The sequence below is a fragment of the Chelonoidis abingdonii genome, chromosome 24 (genome assembly GCF_003597395.2).
Source record: "Chelonoidis abingdonii isolate Lonesome George chromosome 24, CheloAbing_2.0, whole genome shotgun sequence".
NCBI classification, from domain to species: Eukaryota; Metazoa; Chordata; order Testudines; family Testudinidae; genus Chelonoidis; species Chelonoidis abingdonii.
In genome coordinates, this window is record NC_133792.1 from 14,323,366 (window position 1) to 14,343,224 (window position 19,859).

The 19,859-nt window shown below is 47.9% G+C and overlaps 1 protein-coding gene across 6 annotated transcripts in view; it reads left to right on the top strand.

Annotated features, from left to right (window-relative positions):
* Positions 1 to 19,859, top strand: part of NTMT1 (N-terminal Xaa-Pro-Lys N-methyltransferase 1) — a 94,531-nt gene that overhangs the window by 56,479 nt on the left and 18,193 nt on the right. For 3 of the 6 annotated variants that reach the window (XM_075060723.1, XM_075060721.1, XM_075060722.1), the window contains exon 4: positions 1,478 to 1,618. The exons of 2 other annotated variants lie outside the window; for them this stretch is intronic. The gene's annotated coding sequence lies outside the window, so the exon portion shown is untranslated. Of the gene's footprint in view, positions 1 to 1,477; positions 1,619 to 10,319; positions 10,339 to 19,859 lie in introns of those variants that run through there. One more of the 6 variants, XM_032797718.2, reaches the window with a different exon arrangement.

Here is a 19,859-nt window from a genome sequence, read left to right on the forward strand (position 1 = left end):
GAACATGCAAGCTAAACAATGAGAGAAAAGCACAGAGGAAACACACACTGAGGCCATTGTTGTATTTTTATATGTGCTCTGCGATTGTCTCATGAGTTGCACATCTCATTAATGGGAGACCTGCACACAAGCTGCAATACACTGGCATCCCCCATCTCCTGGTGTGTGTGCTTACACACACACACACACACACACACATACACACACACACACACAACAATGTCATGCTCATTGCTCCCCCTCTCCACAGTCTGGTATTTGCCCCTGGAGGCGGAGAACAGGTTGAGCGAGTCTGACTGAACCTGGGAGCTAAAAGGCCAGGTGCAGCTACTCCTCCACCCTCCCTTCCCTGGCCTCTGCCTAGCCAGAAATGAGACTGATGAGGCCCTAGGGGAGGAGGAATAACCAGCTCTTAGTTATCACCAGGTTACTCCTTGCTCTGGTATGTTACTATTCCTGGGGGGAGAAGTTTCCTCAGGGAAAAGAAAGAATGAAATCGCCCAGACCTCAGTCCTGTGAGGTGCTGAAACTCTCACAACCTCCGCTGAACTCAGACACGAGGTACTCAGTACCTCCCAGAGTTAGGCCTGTGTCATTTTAATCCCTGAGAGCTCTGAGCAATGACTTGTCTCACAGATACACTGTGCTTAGAAATAGATATGTCCCTAATAACAGGGCATGGTACTTATGGTAGCACCTTCCACCCAAGGATCTGTAACTGCTCTACTAACGTTAATTAATGAAGACTTACAACCCCACTGTGTGGCAGAGAAATATTTATGGTAGGGGAAACTGAGGCACGTAGCAGCAAAGACTTAAATTTTCTGACGGTCGCACCACTCTCAGTTGGGCCCAGATTCTCAGATAAGCTCACTTCCTATTTAGGCACCTGAATAAATTGGCAGATTTTCAGAAGAGCTCAGCACTTTGGGTCCTGGGCTCTGATGCCAATCTAGTCCAAGGTCACACAGCAAACCATTGACAGAGTTTTGAATAACATCCCAAAATTCTTGCTCCAACTTCCCTGCTGTAACCACTAGACAACATGGCCTAACTCTAACATCACCTCCCCATAATACTCTCTGTGGCCACTGGGACCAAACCTACTCCCTTTGCAGTTCAATTTTTGTGATAATCATTTGGAGGAAAAACATGTCCAGATGTTTTAACTGTAAAATTGCCTGTGTCACAATCATTTGCTTGGGTTGGTTCCCCAAACATTGCATTAAGGAGAAGTTGATCTTTAGTGGTTTGGTTAATATCATGGAATTTTAATTTAGTTAGTTGAGTTCTTTTAATAATGTGAACTTGTTAAGTGCTTTGCATAGTTATACTCCTGAGTAACATTTATCAAACAGAAAGCCCAATTAATCAAATACAGAAGCTTTTATAATTCAGAGTATTTTGTATTCTTTCTCCTCTCTCTCATTTGAACCCTTCTCTGCATTTCTTCCTCCTCCTTCTCTTTCCCTTTCAGTCGCTCCACATGTTCTCCCTGGCTGTATATCGGCTTTGCACCATTTAAGTCAATGGAGCTATGTTAATTTACATCAGCTGAGGGTCTGGTCCATCGTTGCTGGCCTTTCAGAGACCTAATGCAGGACATGCAGGTTGCCAGGTAAAGAGCTAGTGTATTTTCTAAGAGTGATTGGGGGGCAAAAGGGTTTGTTTCTACTGGTACTGTGGTCACACCTGAAGATCCTAATTTGGGATTTGAGCCCCTTTGTGCTCGGTGCTGGCCGTCCTCTTCTGATGCTGCCAGGCTCAGTACACTTTCCCCTGTTGGCTCTACCCTTTCTGCTGTCGTTCAGTGAGACAGCCATTGGGATGGTGTAGGGTGCCATAGACTCATACGCTTTAAGGTCAGAAGGGACCGTTATGATCATCTAGTCTGACTTCCTGCCAATCTACCCTGGAGGAAAATTCCTTCCTGACCCCAAATATGGCAATCAGTTAAACCCTGAGCGTGTGGGCAAGACTCACCAGCCAGCACCCAGCAAAGAATTCTTTGTAGTAACTCACTTCCGGGGAAAGTGCCTGGGGCAAAAGCAGAATCCTCACTCCACATTGACTGTACCACCCTCCAGCAGGGATGAGCCAACCATAATAAATGATGGACAGGCTTGGAGTTGTCTTTAGAGATACTCGGCAACCAGGGGGACTACTGCAGGGACCCGCAAGATGGGTTTGTCTGAAGTTTGCGAAGGTGGTAGGATGGGAGCTTGCTAAGCTTTAGTCTGAAATGGATCTAAGTGGGCCTGTATCCAACATCGCTGTGAATTTACTGTGTAACAATGGGACATACTTTAATGCTCCACCACCAGGACTGTTAGAATGATGCCTTCTCCTTTAAATATTTGTTTCTTTTAAAGAGACGCAATCAAATTAAGAATTATGGGACCAACCCTGTGAGGAGGTGCATCCCATTTAAACCACCGAGGGTACTCAACACCACACAGGGAAGGCACAACCTCTGACAGGATTGGGCTGCTAGAAGTAAATAGTTTTTTTGTAATTGACTGGTGATAGGAGGAGGAGGTCCTATATCTCTACAGATATCTATAGATACGTACATACACACTCACACGTGTGACTCCTCAGATTATTAAAAGTCGGGGAGAAACACAAAAATTAAAATGTCTTTTTACCATGTCACTCATCGTTTTATCATAAGTCTCGTGGTGTATGGTATGTTTGTTAAAGCCCCAGCTCGTGGAGTCATGTGAATACAGCAGAATCTCAGCTTTCAATTTAAGGGAAAAAAAATGAACAGTAGGTTTCTAGTTCTTGTGATCATGGAAGAAAGCTAAAAACACAAACTGTAAAGTCCTCAAAACCATAAGGCAAATAAAAAGAACCCAGCGTATATATTTTTTTAAATCTCATGATTTTTAAGCCTCCACTAGCAAAATTATCTAAGGCTAACAACAAATGTCAGCGGACTCTGAACCAGCAGGGATTGTCCTGGGCTGGGCTTGCCATTAAATCTTACTAAGATGCAAAGGGTTTTACTATTGTCTTAGCAGACAAACAGTGTAACTCTGTGTCAATCCATTGCTGTCAATGGAGCTGTGCCAATCTGCATTAGCTGAGGATCAGTTGCTCCCATTGCCACAAAAGTAATGTTTGTGGAGACCAGGAAACGAGGAATGATCCCACCGTCTGATTTTGAGGCGCTCCTGATCAGCCTGGTCATGACTGATCAGCCAACATTTTGTAAATCAGATGCCCCTTTTAATGGGGTGTCATAACTAACTATGGCAGTATCAGTGCATCCCTAGTGACACTTACACACCTGTCTGGATATTAATCGTTACTCTGATAGTCTCTGCTCCAGCTATGTTCCCAGGTTGGAGGATGTATGGTTGCTAGTTGCCTTTTCCAGAATTTCTAACAGAGCATGGGGCCAGATGTTCAGCTGGTGTAAACTGATGTACCTCCATTGCAGTCAATGGCGCTATGCCAGTTTAAACTGGCTGAGTTACTGACCTGTTTGTTAATATAACAAACATTTGAATCTTTAAGTATATTAGGAGCAGGAAGCCTGTGCAAGAATCAGTGGGTCCACTGGATCACCAAGGGGATAGGGAGCAATTAAGGATGATAAGGACATTGCTGAGATGCTAAATGATTTCTTAATATAAACCCTTCCTGCTAAAGACACTGGCAAAGTACTTACCCTGGCCCTGCTCTTTCCTGGTAATAATGATGAGCTACAATAGGAGACTGAGGTGTCAGAAGAAGAATCTGCTGCAGCAAATTGATCATTTAAACTGCAGTAAGTTGCCAGGCTGAGATGGTCCATCCAAGAATTCTGAAGGATCTTAAGTATGAAGTAGCTGAGCTGCTAACAGATTATGCAGTCTCATTTAAAAAGTTACTGTTCCAGAGGATTGGAGAGTAGCAAATGCCTATATTTAAAAAAGACTCCAGGGTGATCAGGGGTGATCTGGACCAGTAAGCCATACATATGTACCTGGCAAATTGGTAATGAAGCAACAATTAAAAAACTGAACACCTAAAACTGAACACCTATGTACGATAGTATCTAACCAGCACAGTTTCTGCAAAGGAAAATTGTGTCCTTCTCATCTCTTAGAATTCTTTGGAAATGTCCATAAAGTAGTGAATAAAGGACAACTAGTTGAACTAATTTATTTTGACTTCCAAAAGGCCTTCAACAACGTCCAACACAAGTAGGGTGACCAGACAGCAAGTGTGAAAAATCGGGACGGGGGTGGGGAGTGATATGAGCCTACATAAGAAAAAGACCCAAAAATTGGGACTTTCACTATAAAATTGGAACATCTGGTCACCTTAAGCACAAGAGGCTACTAAAGAAGTTAAGTAGGGCTGGAGTGAGAGTCAAAGTATTCTCCTAGAGCAAAACTTTGCTAGGAGATAGCAATCAAAGAGTAGGATTAAATGATCAATTTTCCTAATGGAAAAGGAGTACCGATGGCGTGCCTCGAGGATCCATATTAGGTCCCATGTTGTTTAATATATTTATTAATGAACTGCAAAGTAGAGTGATCAGAAAGGGCAAAATTTGCTGATAAGAGGAAGTTATTTAGGTTGGTCAGGACCAGAGAGGAGTGTGAAGAACTTCAGAGAGACCTAAAGAAGCTAAGTGAGTGGGCAACACAGTGGCAACAGAAATTAAAAGTTGATAAATGCAAAGTAGTGCACGTTGGAGGGAAAATTTTAAACGACTCCTACACTTTAGAGCTTTCTAAATGAACTGTATCAGCTGAGGAAAGGGACCTGGGTATCGCTGTAGACAGCTCCATGGAGACCCCTGCTCAATGAGCAGCTGTGTTCAGAAAAGCTAACATCAGGAATGGAATGGCGAATAACACATACGCTATTATGATGCTTCTATATAAATTAGTGGTGCAGCATCCTCTGGGAGACTACGTGTAGCACTGGGCACCCCATCGCAGATAGGATATTGCAGAATTAATGAGGGTTCAGGGAAGGGCTATGAGAAGGACTAGAGGCCTGGAAAAGCTCTCCTCTGAAGAGAGATTGTAAAGATTGGGATCATTACCTTAGAAAGGAGACAAATAAGAGGGGAGATGATCAAAAAATGAATGGTCTAAAGGTAGGTCAGGAGCTTCTGTTCAGCCTGTCTCATAACACAAGAATAAAGGGACATTCAATAAGAACGTAAGAACAGCCAGACTGGGTCAGACCAATGTCCATCTAGCCCGTAACCTGTCTTCTGCCAGTGCCAAGTGCTTTATAAGGAAAGAACAGAACAGGGCAATTATCGAGTGAACCATCATCCACTGTCATCCAGTCCTAACTTCTGGCAGTCAGAGGTTTAGGGACACCCAGCGCATGGAGTTGCATCTCTGACCATCTTGGCTAATAGCCACTGATGGACCTAACCTCCATGAACTTATCTGATTCTTTTCTGAACCCAGTTATACTTTTGGCCTTCACAACATCCCTTGGCAACCTTGAGTTGTGTGACAAAGAATTTCCTTATGTTTGTTTTCAGCCTGCTGCCTATTAATTTTATTGGATGGTCTCTGGTTCCTTTGTTATTTGAAGGGGTAAATAATACTTCCCTACGAATCTTCTCCACACCATTCATGATTGTATAGATCTCTATCATATCCCCCCTTAGTCACCTCTTTTCTAAGATGAACAGTGCCAGACTTTTTAATTTCTCCTCATATGGAAGCTGTTCCTTACCCCTAATCATTTTTGTTGCCCTTCTCCATACATTTTCCAATTCTAATAAATCTTTTTTGAGATGTGGCAACCAGAACTGCCTGCAGAATTTGAGGAGTGGGAGTACCATGTATTTATATAGTAACATCATATTTTCTGTACTATTGTCTGTCCTTTTCCTAATGGTTACAAACATTCTGTTAGCTTTTTTGGCTGCTGCTGCACATTTCAGCAGTTGTTTTCAGAGAACTATCAACAATGACCCCAAGATCACTTTCTTGAGTGATAACAACTATTTTAAACCCCATCATTTTGTATGTATAGTTGGGATTAGGTTTTCAATGTGCATTACTTTGCATTTATGAACGTTTAATTTCATCTGCCATTTTGTTGCCCAGTCACCCAGTTTAGTGAGATCCCTTTGTAGCTCTTTACAGTCGGCTTTGAAATTAAAAGAAGACAAATTCAAAAGGAAATACTTTGTCACATAACACATTATTAGACTGTGGAACTCCCTGCCACAAGAGGTTGGTGAGACCAAGGACTTAAGATTTAGTAAGTGTTTGGACATAATTAATGATAGCAAATTTTGTGGAAGGGATATTAAACCGTATGTGTTAGAGTTGAAGCCAGTCTCTGACTGTTAGAGATCAGGATGAGACCTAACATGAGGAAAGATTATCCCATTCCTGCTACTGCAGGGTTCTCCCACAATCCTCCAAAACATTATCTGGTGCTGGCCACTGTCAGAGACAGGTTACTGAACTAGATGGCCATTGGATCGGATCCTGTCTGGCAATCCGTATGTTCCTCTATCAGTGAGGGTTTGAGGGGTTTTGGCAGACTTTGTTCCTGCATGAAGATGATATAGCTCAGAAAGAAAATACCAGATTTATTTTTTTTGCAAATTTGCTGCAGGCTTTTATGAAATCACAAATGGCAGAACCATGAGTCAGGTCATGGCTAGGGAGCAGAAATATAACAAAAAGCCAGTGGTTTTTTTTCACTCGATGAAGGCCCTTTTTCAGCCAAAATGTCAACACTTTTTGCCCTGCTGCCTATGATTATATAAGAGAAAGTTAAGTAATGTCTACATGAATCTGAACAAGTTGATCTTTCAAGAGGAGGGGTCTGCGTGCTCAGGAATTAAAATAAAACAGACATTTTCAGTTACCTTTTGCTGATGGGAAGGATGGTCTTGCAATTAAGGGACTGGCTGAGGACTCAAGAACTCAGTTCACTTCTTGGCTCTCCTAAAAGCTTCTTAGGTGAAGTGGGGCAAGCAACTTAGGCTGAGATTTTCCAAAAAGCATGAGAGAGTTTCAGGGGGAGTTGGGCATATTACTACCTTAATCTCCGAAAATCCCAGCATTTCTTGCTTTGTGCCTCAGTTTCCCATATGCCTGATAATTCTGAGTTCTCTGTTTGAATTGTAAGCTCTGTGGGGCAGGGACTCTCTCTTGCTTTGTATCGCACCTACCACAATGGAGCCTCTAGGTGCTACTGTGATATAAATAACAACAGAGACCAAATTATAAAATCAGTCACTTGTGTATTTAGGTTAACTTGAGCTGGCCTTTCCATGAGTCTTCTAACATTTTTAATAACTGATGGGATGCGAGTGTGATGTCTCCAGCCTTCAAAGTAAGTCATTTATTTTGAGGGCTGGATAAGCCATAAGTGACAGAGCCAGATACCATTGCTGGCTTTAAACAAGGGCAGAGTGACATTATGACCATGTGGATATATTCTAGCTAAACAAGCTAAGGTAATGGAGCAATCTGCTCTCCCAGTTCAGGGCACAAGCTGGTGGCTTACAGCGGTCAGGTGGTAATGCTGCCCCCCACCCCCAGTATGCGCAGCATTAGAGACTTAGTAGTAATCCAAGAGAAGAGTGAGTGCCTTCGTCTGAAACATCATGAGATGGGCCATGATGGCACTTGATAATCTGATCTTTTATGACAAATCCTGTGTTCCTAGTAAGATGACTGGCGAATATCAAAACATGCAGATAGCTCAGAGGCCTAAGCCTGAGATCCTCACTCAATGTTTCCTCAGGTCAAACTCCCATTGACTTCAGAATTTGGCCTGAGCATGTTCTGAGTAGGGTGACTAGACAGCAAGTATGGAAGATCGGGAGCGTGGGGGGTAATAGATGCCCATATAAGAAAAAGCCCCAAATATCAGGATTGTCCCTGTAAAATCAGGACATCTGGTCGCCCTGGTTCTGAGAGACAAATTCTGTTCCCATTTCCCAGTGTAATGTCTGGAATAACTCTGGTCAGGATGTTCATTCTGTATTTGTATTACTGGAGGACCAGGACCCCATTGGGCTAGCCCCTGTACAAACCAGAAACATACTGAGAGCAGAGTGTATGAGGAAGCCAAACAAGAAAAATCATTCTTTGCCTTTTCATTCCTGAGAACTATTTTTCCTGGAGTAGTGATACATAGACCATTTGTATTTCAGAGCAGGGACTGTCTATCTGTCTGTCCAGAACCCAGCACTTTGAGGCCACTGGAAGTTACTGCGGTTTAAATATTAAATAATCATCTGCAGACCACCAACATTTTGGATCAAATTTCTCTTAATATTAATCTACAGTATCTTGATGGAATTCCAGGTTTGAAAGCTCTGCTGAAGACCGTCCATCCCCCTGCCATCCCATGCTGAAGGCTAACACACTCCCTGCCAGGACCTCACAGGTCAATATTTCTACACATGGGGCCAGACTTTCAAAACTGCTCAGCACCCAATGCTCGCCATGCTCTTTGGACAGTCTGGCCCCCAGATGTGGGTGCTGGGACCTTGTCAAAATTCCAGCCACACTGAGCCATTCCTTTAGGGTCTAACATCTTGTTACATTTTAATGAAATGGAATCTTGGCCTCTCGGAGGCTCCTGTTAATTGAAATGGCTCATTGTCAAATTCCCAGAATCTCTCCTTCCCCTGAAACTGGGAGCTTAACCCCCTGGGGTGGTGCTTTGCTCCTCTCTGCATCTCTTTCAGTGCCTCCTGTCCTCCAGGGCTGGGTCTGCCTCTTCTACCACTGTGTAACATGTATGTGACTGAGTGTGGGGTGTTGCTCTCTAATGCCTGGCCTGCAGAGGGGACAGGAAACCTAATGCTAGATAAAGGCCATCTTGGCAGCAGAAGGAGCAGGATTCTTGTGCGGTCTTCTCTTATGGCTGTGATTGATATAACAACCATGTCTATTGCCTGCTGCACATCTGGACATACAGCTGCTGATGCCTCGGGGGTGACCTCCAGTCTCCCACGTGGGGGGTTTGCAGGGAAAGGAGAGAGATGGGTCGGTGGCTGTCCATATTGCCGCAAGATTAGATGAAGCAGCAGCTTCTCCTATGATCACTCATCACACTTTGATGGTGGAGATCTCCTCCACTTAGATCCCCAAACATCTCTCCCCCATCCCTTTCACCGCTTGTGTTGTTCTTTGCCCTGTTAAGGTTCATTTCTTTCCAATGCCCTATCAACACCTTCTCCTTCTGCTTCTTGCCTGCAACCTTCTCCCCCTTCCACACCGCTCTGCATCAGACACTGGAAGGAGGTGGGTGTGCTTGGGGTTGAGGAAAATACAGCTGGGAACCAGAGACCAGAGAGGTGGCTGCAAAGCTCATCCCCAGCTGATGTACCCGGCACAATGAGCCATTTGGCCTTGTCCCAGTTCTCTGGGTTCAGCTGGTGAGCGGGGGGCGTGGGTGCTTTTCCTTTGATGTTTGCCTCATTGTCTCCTCGGCTCCATTGGAGTGGGGAAGAGCAGCCTTTCTCTCCTTTAACATCAAAGGGCTGGTTGCCTTGAGTGAGATCCGGTTTCTGGAAGAGGGAGGTGATGTGATCTGTGAGGGGAGACAAGTTTCAGCAGATTCCCTTTCATCCTGCAATGCTTTGACATGTCAAATACCTCTGGAGGCCCTGGCAAGTTCAAGCACATTGGCCACTAAGCTTAGCAAGAATAGCCCTATGGTACATGCTCCAACATTACCTGCTAGCGACTCTAAGGGTATGTGGAAAAGCCGAGATGGGGCTACTGAAGCAGTGCTATGGTTGTGCAGGTATTTCTGTGTGGCACAGTGCTGGCTTTCATGACTGTCCCCTTGTAGCATCCCAGAGACAGGGATAGGCCTGCTCAGACTCACGCCTCCAAATATTCCTTGACTCTGCGGGTGGTCAGATCCGTACTTGGCCCTGGACTCAGATCAAAGCCCCGTATCCAGGCAGCCCTGGACTTTGGGGAGGTTCAGCTCCACCTCCTTATTACGTGACTCAGGCGCATCTGGACTCCCACCGAGCCGCAGCACCTTACCATAACCAGTGGCTAAGGCTGAATTCACATTGCCTCCCCTTAGGAATGCTGTAATGGTCTCCCAATGAAACCTGCTGCAGAGGGATGGCATTCATTGCCATCTATGAGGGATGTCACAGCGGTTCTGTTAAGAAAGAGCACAGAGCCTCATTCCCCACACTCAAAGATGTTCCAGAGACAGAGGCTGGAACGCTGATTCCTACTGCCATCACCCCTACTAGTCATGACCCCGGTATTGCACAAAGAAAGCAGAGAACTTACCGTCGCCCAATCAGTACTGCCACAGGAACCCCATTGGGAAAGCTCAGGCTTGGGAAGGGGTAACAGAGTGGTAAGGAGGAACCCATGCACCAAGTCTGTCTCTAGCCAGAGTGGCACTCCCTCAATTTTTTATGCATCAAATTTACCCCAATTTATCAAACTTAAGATTTATGGATTTCCTGGCCCAACAGGAGGTGGCTACTTAGTTGGGGGGATTGGATTGACTGGGGAAGATGGGGGAGATGGAGCGCCTTCCAGCAGTTAAAATCTAATACAGGTTTGCTGTGGCCAAAAGGTCCTGCATCTCTTGATGTCTCTTCAAGTGCCCATGAGAACAAGCTGGCGACCTCAGTCCAGTTCTTAGCAGACAGGTCTCTACATAATAAAAGCCACCATAGTAGTTGAGACTGATTAGCTCATTGCTGGCAGTCACAGCAGAGGCTCTGGGTAGGCTGGACCATAAAGAGTCACCTGCTCACTCCTGCCTAGAAGAGGACCCTTGAGATCACATGCCCTGTGCATTTTGCAGCAAGCTCAGCTTAAGATCTCTCAGTTTCTGTAGCTGAATGGGAATATTGCCACAGCTTCCAGCTGTTTGTTTGGGGGAGGGGGGTGTATTAAATACAGAAGTGAATAGGGCACATTATTTTTGTGTAATTTATATGGAGATTAAAATCCCTTTATTTTACTCTGCTCCTACATTGTCACTTTGCCACAGGCCACAAAGTACTGACCAAGCAAAACTGCATCACAAGGTGTTGGGGGTGAGCTCAGGTTTGGGCAGTTGGGGATTGAGGGTTATTGGATATTTCTGCTAAAAGTACCAGCAGTGAAACAGTTAATAGGACTGACATTTAATCTGTCATCATTAAGTTTCAGAAGCCACAGCCCAGTTTGATAATACAGCAGGTCATACCTGTCTCAGAACTATTGCTTCAGGCTGTCTTCAAACTCAGGCAGACATCGCATTGGTTCATGCTCAGTTCATATAGGAAAAGTTTTCTTTGCAATTAGAAGGCTAGAAGCATTTTTTTTTAAATGAAAGATTTGATTCTGGAGCCATAGGGTTAATTCTGCAGTTAATTTTGTAGTCAGCATATACAGCCCTCTAGGTAAGGTAAGGCCTGCGGGTGGCAGGGGAAGCTAGCACTGTCTTTGCTTGCATAACACTGGTTATTGCACCTTTCTCTGTTAGTTCACCTAGAGATACGATGGCTGCCAACTTCCCCACGGTTGTGTGTATTCCAGAAGATTTAGCTGGATGGCAAATGTCGGGATAGCATGTGCGCTGATGGGAATCTGTGTGTAATTCAAGGGGACAGATGAAGAGAAACAGGGCTTTTGGTCCCAGTTAAGGAGTGAAGACCAGGGAAAATATGGAAACATGATTCTTTTTTTTTTATTTTAAAGCATGTTCTGTTGAGCTAATAATAATCAAAAGGAAGCTCAAGGGGGGAATCTGCAAGATAGATTTACCATCAGTTCAATTAACCCCCCAAAATCCACAGTAAAGCAGCATTAAGAGACTAACTTAAAATCATAGTGCCAAAGGAAATTGAGAGTTAAGGAGGACACTCCATCTGTAACCTCCCCACTCTTCCTGGGGATCCGAGGAGTGTCCAGACAGTGGGGTTCCTACTGACCCAACCATGACAGTAGGGGTGGAGCTAGGTGACCAGATAGCAAGTGTGAAAAATTGTGACGGGGTGGAGGGTAATAGGAGCCTATATAAGAAAAAGCTGCAAGTATCGGGACTGTCCCTATAAAATCGGGACATCTGGTCACCTTAGGTGGAGCAGCTGCTCTCTTAAAGCTCTTTGCTTACAATTTCCTGGTGTTTGATTTTTAAAAATCTTCCACCAAGAATAGAAAAATGCTTTTGAGCATGGATGGGATGGATCTTGTCCAACTGCTGGGCAGGCAGAATGGGGCAGAAGCTCTCAGGGTCCATCTCCGCTGCAATAAAAATCCCGCCGCACCAAGTCGCAGAGCCTGGCTCAGCTGACTCAGGCTCAGGCTGTGGGGCTAAAAATAGCAATGTCGACATTTGGGCTCAGACAGGAGCCTGGGCTCTGAGATCCCTCCCTGCTCCCAGAGCCTCCGAGCCCAGGCTCCCAACTGAGCCCAAATGTCTACATTGCAATTCTATAGCCCCACAGCCCGAGCTCCACAAGCTTGAGTCAGCTGACCTGAGTCAGCCATGGGTCTTTGCCGTGCAGACATACCCTGATTCAGAGGTAGTCAATAGGCAAACTGGGGACCCAGTCCGGACTGCTGGATGCTTTTGAACGGACCGCAAATCTTTTTATTTACTTCTTATTGTCCTTTTTTAATTATTTTCTCTGGAATCTGGACCTTGACTATACCTTGGCCAAGAAATTTGGACCTTGACAGAAAATATTTGACTACCCCTGCCTAAGTGTTGGTCTGACTCTGTTCCCATTGAAGTCAATGGGAATTTTACCCTTAGGGCCAGTCGAAATATTTTTCTCAAAACAATGTTTTTAAGCAAAACTCGGCAGGTTTTGGTTTTCTAGCACTGGGAGAGATTTCCTGCACACGTTTTTCACAACTTTTTTTACTTTGCCTTTTTGTTGAAAAGATCCAAACATTTACTTGGGGAAATTTGGGGGAGGGGGGAAGCTTTGAAATCTCCTGCAAACTAATTAGCCTTTTTCAGCCAGCTCTTTTTACCGTTGATGCCAATGAGACAACAGGTAGTCCAGGGCAGAGCACTTCGGAGAACCCCACCTTTACTCCACAGGATCCCAGCAGCAGAGAATGAAGTGTCCAGGGTATTAAGAGAACTTAGCGTTGCCAGGATGCACCTGGCCGATTCTGCTCCCATGACACACGCCGTGGCCCTGATGCGTGGCCAGTTTGCAGCATGAACCATTTCCATGTAATGTGCAACATCCAGTGAGGAGGAGGGTGATGGGCAGCAGGTACTAGGAGTGCCTACGAGTGCAGCTGCAACCTGAGTCTAAGGGGCTCGGAGTGGGGTGGGGTTCCTCACAACAAAAGAGAGATTGTCTGAGAGGTTCAGTGAAGAAACCACGACATTCCCATCCAGTGAGGTTGTGGTGTAGGGGCTAGATGGTTGCATGGTCCACTGAACGGACCACTGGAGTAGGAGTTAGCAGACCTGGATTCTGTTCTTGGCTCTGCCTCCTTTCTGTCTCTTTTCTATCGATATTTACTCTCCGTTGTAAAGTGAGTTGAGAACTATGGAGAAAAATACTATTATTGGAGAGTTTTATTCTCTGCTCTGTCACTGACCTACAACTTGTACTTGGGCAGACAACCTGCCTGATTGCATCCCTGAACTCCAGCTTCCCTGTCAGATGAAGTGCGGTTATTAATATTGACCTACATCATACGGATGTTAGGACAATTAATTCATGGCTGGCAAATGCTGGGTGACTGTTAGACCAAAGGCGCTGTATAAATGCAAAGCGTTCTCCTTATAACAGTGGGGGTCCTGCCTATTTGTGGACTTTGGGATCAAGCCCCATAAATAATTTTCTTTGAATGCAGGTCTAACGTGGTTGGTGACGTTAATATTTAATAGCACTGGGCCGGGGCCATGAGTGGGATCTGGAGCTGAGGGGGCCAGGTGGCATGTGCTTCATTTCAAGGTATTCTGGGGTTGGTCCCTTGGCATCCATGTGATTAGTTTGTGATCTCTTTCAATTGGCTTTGAAACCAGGGATCATAGTGGGAGGTTTTCAAAGGCACAGTTGAGAGCAAGGCCCAGGTCCCACTGCTCTTTGTGTTTGTACAAGTCCGCCCTGGTAATTATGAACAATGCTGGCATGCACTGCCACAGATAAACAAGGCCCCATCCTCAACCACTCTGGAAATGGGGGGGCTGTGGTAACTTGATGGGAGCTGCACACTTCTCCTCCACTGAAGATATACCTAGACCACCCCTGACAAACTTAATCCTGCCTCAGTGCAGGGGGCTGGACTGCATGACCTCTTGAGGTCCCTTCCAGCCCAGCCTTTTTATGGGTGTGCTCAGTGAGCCAAAGACCCTGCAGTGCGCCATGCCCTTGAGCGGGGCTGGGAAGGAAAGGGAGATCCTTGGCTTTCTTCTCTTGCCCTTCTCTTGTGCCCCTGGCGTCTAGAAGTCTTTTTCTATCTCAGTTGTTATATCAAGTCCATAATGATAGTTCTACCTTACAGTGCCTCTCATCCCAACGTGCTTCCCCATCAGAACTTTAAAAATTCCCAGTAGAAAGGAAGCATCAGTGGAATTCAATCCCCAGGGCAGGAAATATCCTGCACAAGTGGAATTTTAAAGGGCCAGGAAGTTATCCACATGCAGTGCCACTAAAATGCAGCCACCTCTGTGGAGGAGGCTGGCAGCCAGTCGGCGTGGTGGTGAAGGTGGTGGAAGGAGCTATTGTTGCTTATGGCAAACTCTTTCTCTTGCATACAAAGCACAGGTCCTCAGCGTCTAAGGGTCACCCCAAACACGTCCCCCACACAAAATGAAGTCCATGGATTGCATGCCTGAGGATGATGAAGGGACCTTGCTGTGATTGGAACTTGGGTTTACAGTGAATCTGGGTGTTTAGTGCACTATGCCACCCCCTCTAGTTACCAGGGCTCCTTGCAATAATTCACAACATTGCTGGGGGTGACAGGAGCAGAAAGAAAACCAACCGAGCCATGCAATAAAGAGACCTTTGGACTGGGAATTCTGCTGAGTGGGGACTGGGAATCCCCCCCCACTCCAAATTCTCACTGAGATCAGGCTGGCATTAGAACATAAATGGGAGACCAGAGTTTCCACCCCATCCCCTTTCTGTCCTCCCCCAGAGGTAGAACTGGAGATCAGACAGGTGAGGGATAGCAGTGCTCAGAGGCCTGGCCTGACCTCCCTGCCCTTCCCGCTCTGTCCAGCAAGGCACTGACTGGGGCAGACAGGGGGTGCCCAGTGGGTCTCCAGCTGCCCTGGAGCTCTGGCGCTCTGCAGCATTGCCTGCGAGCTGCCTGTAGCCCAGCCAGCGTTCACATCGCATTTTCCCATGAAGCCTTCTGAAAGGAGCTTGGCTCCCGTCCAGCCATTAGAAATGGAAATGCACCATCTCCCGGAAAGAGCTTTTATGTCTCTCCCTCCCCCACCATCAGGGGACTCGCTCCAGCGTTCGACAGCAGGTCTTCCAGTGATGCAGAAACCCAGCCCAGTGGGTTCCTCTACCCCATCCCTCTAGCCCATCTGTTCCAGTGGCCACTCCCGGATCCATCCCATTCAAGAGATCTGGAGTCCTCATTTGTCTCCCCAGTGGCTGATTGGCTCCGAGGTCGCCACAACCCCAAGGCTGCTGCTCAGCCTGCAGTCTCCTGAGTCACCCTGCCTAGCAATGGGGCAGGCTTTACGCTGCTTGGCCAATGACCAAGCTCTGCCTTGCTTCATGTGCAGATGGTTTCACTGTCCAGGGGAATGTGAAGGAAGGCTAGAACCAGTCCATGCGTGGGAAGACTAGGGTGGTAGATGGGAAAATGTGGCTGTGGGGTGATTTTATACCACTGATAATTCCTGTCCTTCACCCGTCTCCTCCCACTGTGACAGGGAAAGGTGGGAAGTGACCTGGGATGAGGGAACATGGTGGTATTCAAGGCTTAGTGAACCTCAAGCTGGTTAGATTGTCTACTTCTCAGGGGAGGGAGTATTTGTTCTGTGTTCGTGCAGCACCTAGCACAACAGAGCCCTGAGCCATGACTAGGGCTCATAGGTGCCACCACAATGCAGATAATCATCATAAACTGTTTTCAGCTCTTGAGCCTTCCCCCTCCTTGTAATTTAAGCTCCAGATGGAGCCGAGCAGCAAGGTGAGACTTGGACTGGGATCCCAACTCCCCCGAGGCTAGGAGTGCTCAGTTTACATTCCCATTGAGGCCACTCTCAAGAGAGGCCTGGAATTCGGATCAGGATCCCAACTTCCTCAGGTCTCAGCAGCAGTTGGATCTAGTGCCCTGGGTTTGGCCACAGACCTACTGGAAACTCGTTGCTTTTCAACGGGGGTTCTGTTTTTAAAAAACCTACATTTGTTGTAGATCCGGGGTAGCCGTAATCCCAGGCAGGAACGACTGCACAAGTCCCCCCGTGTTGGAGTGGGGCAAAGGGGCTGTCTTGTGTGAACTATGTAGGGGGCAGGTCTATTTCCAGCTGACTTAATCTCTGCTCCTCTCCTAGCTCCCCAAATCTCTGTGTCTGTTTTTCCACGTGGCTCACGATCTGCCATTTCTCACCCTCTCATTCTTGACATTGGCACCTTCTCTCTGTCCCCTTCTCCGCTCTCTCATTTCTCTCTGTAGCGGAAGGGGAACTCAACGGGGCTGAAGTTCGGGACACAGCTAATGTGTGGGCGTGGCTCTGAAATTGGGCAGAACAAATCCCCCTCTCCCTGAAAGTGGTCTGGGGCTTGCAGGGGTGCCGGGGCATTCTTAGCTCAAGGGAGCAGATGGCTTTTGATGGGGGTAGGCAGCACTCATCCAAACTTGGGTACTCTGCTTACCTCTGTACCCCCCACAGCAGAGCTCAGCAGAAGGTAGCCAGGGAAGGGCAGGCTCCTGGGGGACAGACCCTGCTGTCCTGCTTGGGTGCTGGGCACAGTCCTTGCACATGCCGCTCGACAAGGAGATTTTGCCAGAGACACCAGCTCCCCCAGACTTCCTGTGGGAGGCCTCTGCTGGCAGAGGAGCAAGGCAGAGAGGGGGCAGGAGTGTTTGCACAGTACACCCCCTTGCTGAATGCACCAGAGAGGAGTGCAAAGCACAGTCCCTGGGTAACACATTGGGGAGGAAAGGGAGAATCCTCCTCCCCCCCGCCCAGGGGACCAAAGCTCAGCAGCTCTACAGGAGTCAGGCTCCCTTAAGCTTAGGAGCAGGATTCCTGCTTTCCTCTGCGGATTTCAGGCAGGGCCGGCTGGTTCCTTTGACCTCCAGTGCTGCTGTGCAAATGTAGCCTGCAGAGCTGATTGCTATGAGCCTGCTGGTCCTCAGCCCCTCAGCCGCATAAGCCTGGCATGGCTCCCTGCCAGAGCTAGCAGCCTCTGGCTGGAGGGAGACAGGCTGAGAGACGTTGCCTCCAGGATCCGGTGGGACTGGCTGTACCCTGACTGACCCGGGAGATATAAGGAGGGGAGGGGGTTTAAATCCCCAGCTCTGCCCCTTCAGCACCCAGGGCAGGGTGAGCGAAGCGTGCATGGGATAAAGCTGCTAAGAAGGGGTGGAGGTGCTGAGATGCAGTGTGTGGGGAGGCACGGGGGGAGACCCAGCTCTCTAGAATAGCTCCTATTTGCAGAGGGCTTTGAGATCCTCTGACTAAAGGTGCTGGAAATCGGCCCCGGGGATTTGCTGAGTCTCCTGTAGATGAAGGGATGGGGTGGTGGGGAGCAGACAGGAGAGAGAGAGGCTGGGAACTGGACCCATTCTCCCCTGCCGCTCTGTGTCCCAAGCTTCATTCGTGACTCAGTTTCCAGCTCTGTTGCAACCCTGGCAGGATTCCCCCCACACACCTCCTTTCCCTCCCTCATTTTTTTAACTTTTAAAACCCCTCTCATCCCCTTGCAGGGAACATGGAAGTAGAGGGGACAAGAGAGGAGTCAGCCTGGTATTATCACCAGCAGCAGAGGGAGGGAAGGGGTGGGGGTGGGACAGTTCCCAGCCCATTAGCAAGAAGGAGCGAAGTTTAGCCCAGCTTCAATGGGGGGGACCCGAGGCTCATCAAAGGAAAGCCAACACTGCCCCCGTGTGCCAGTGCAGGGGTACTGCAGGAGCCAGCAGAGGCTACCTACGCCCTGGTGGTTCCACGTGGAGGGGTTGGGTTCTGCTGGAAGTGGCAGTGTTAGGAGGTCCGTCTGAGGGTCCAGCTGTGCAGCTGCTGTCCAGTGGGACGAGGGAGACCAGCTAAGGGGGCTGTGCAGTGGTGCTGGATAGGGCATTAGCCTGTCACCTCTTGGGAGCTCTGCATTCAAATTCTACCTGTGGTCACCCTCATGTTAATTGGATGGCCTGGCCTCAGGCCCCATTTGCCTGTGTCACTAGAGCACCAGACAGTTCTCCAGATGCTGGAGGGAGTCCAGGGCCGGCAGCAGCAGGGAATGCTGCAGGTCGTCACGGAGGGACCTTGGCAAAGCAAAAATACTCAGCGATAGGAACGTTGCCGCTGTGACTGGCCTGCAGGGGAATGGTGCGTCTGGGAGCCTGGGACAGGCATGGGGCTGCTACAGAGTCGCAGGGGGGTGAATTGTCAGAGCTGCAGGGGGGGGCAGTCCAGCTGCTGCTGCTGAGTTAGGCCTTTACTTTCAGTTATTCCTCTTACCCAGCCCCAGCCCCAACCCCAGCTCACTGTGTGTCTTTGTGATGTCTGGCCAGAAAGGGGCCATTGATTCCATGCACTGCAGAGGCGAATGTCAGGGGAGTCCCCTTTCCACGTCAGTGGGGAACGTGGCTCATTATAGCCACTTACTGCTCTGCTGGGGAGAGCTCTGGACCTGGTTACTTCCCCGCCCCCCACCCCATGCGCATTTGCAGGCCTAGTTGGAAGAATCACAAACCCAGCCTCTTGGACTGGCCAGAGCCCAGCAGGGGCTGTTCTGGATTCCCCCTGTGAGAACGAACGTCAGGCTACCTGCCAGGCTCTTGAATGCTAGACACAGTGATTGCACAGCAGCACCTCCTTCCTGACAGGTGTGGCAGCTATCCACCAGCCCTGTTGGTATGCCAAGGTGTAGGTGACCCCATGCCGCTTGGACGTCCTGATGAGCCCAGGAGAAAGGGCACCAGCCACAGGTAGTCAGTCCAAGAACACAAGGCCTCACATCCCCGTAGAGTTTAGATGAGACAGTGAATGTTAATGAAACAGCTGCTGACTGTATGGTTTGTTTGTAAGGTTCAGCCTTTGAAAATGCAGAGGATACGCACAATCCACTCAGATGCACATGTATACACATCCACTTTCTCTCCATGCAGATGTGTGTGTGTGCATGCGCGCACACTCAAACTTCATCCAGATGCATATATGCATGGACACACACACACTCCTTCCCAATGCATGTACACACATATGCATACACGCTCTGGCCAAATGCACATACACATTCACTCGCACACACTTGATTTATACATTCACTCAGAAGTATACCAGGATATATAGAGAGAGATCCAGGTGCACGCGCGCGCGCACACACACACACACTCCTAAGCAGACAGAGGTAGAGAGCAGCAGTGGAATCTCTTTGGGCTGTGTTACTTCCCTTGGGTGTGTTTTATCGGTCTCTCGCCAGGCGTCTCACGGCATCTGTGCCATCCCTTTGGCAAGGGCTGCTCTGAAGTGTGAGTGATTGTTCCTTCCAGTGGGCTGTCTCCAGCCCGGCCCTTGGTTTCCAGGAATGGGTGTTGTGATGTTTCTGTTGCTAGGAAGGCGGTTGTTAGCGGATGGCTGTGGAGTCCTGTCCTGTACTTGGCAGGGCTCTGAAGAACTTTCCTAGGCTCTGCCCTTCACCCTGCCCCATGCCCCTTGCCCACACAGCCGCCTGCCGCTCAGGTTGCCTGGTAACCAGAGGCAGCCTTGCTAGC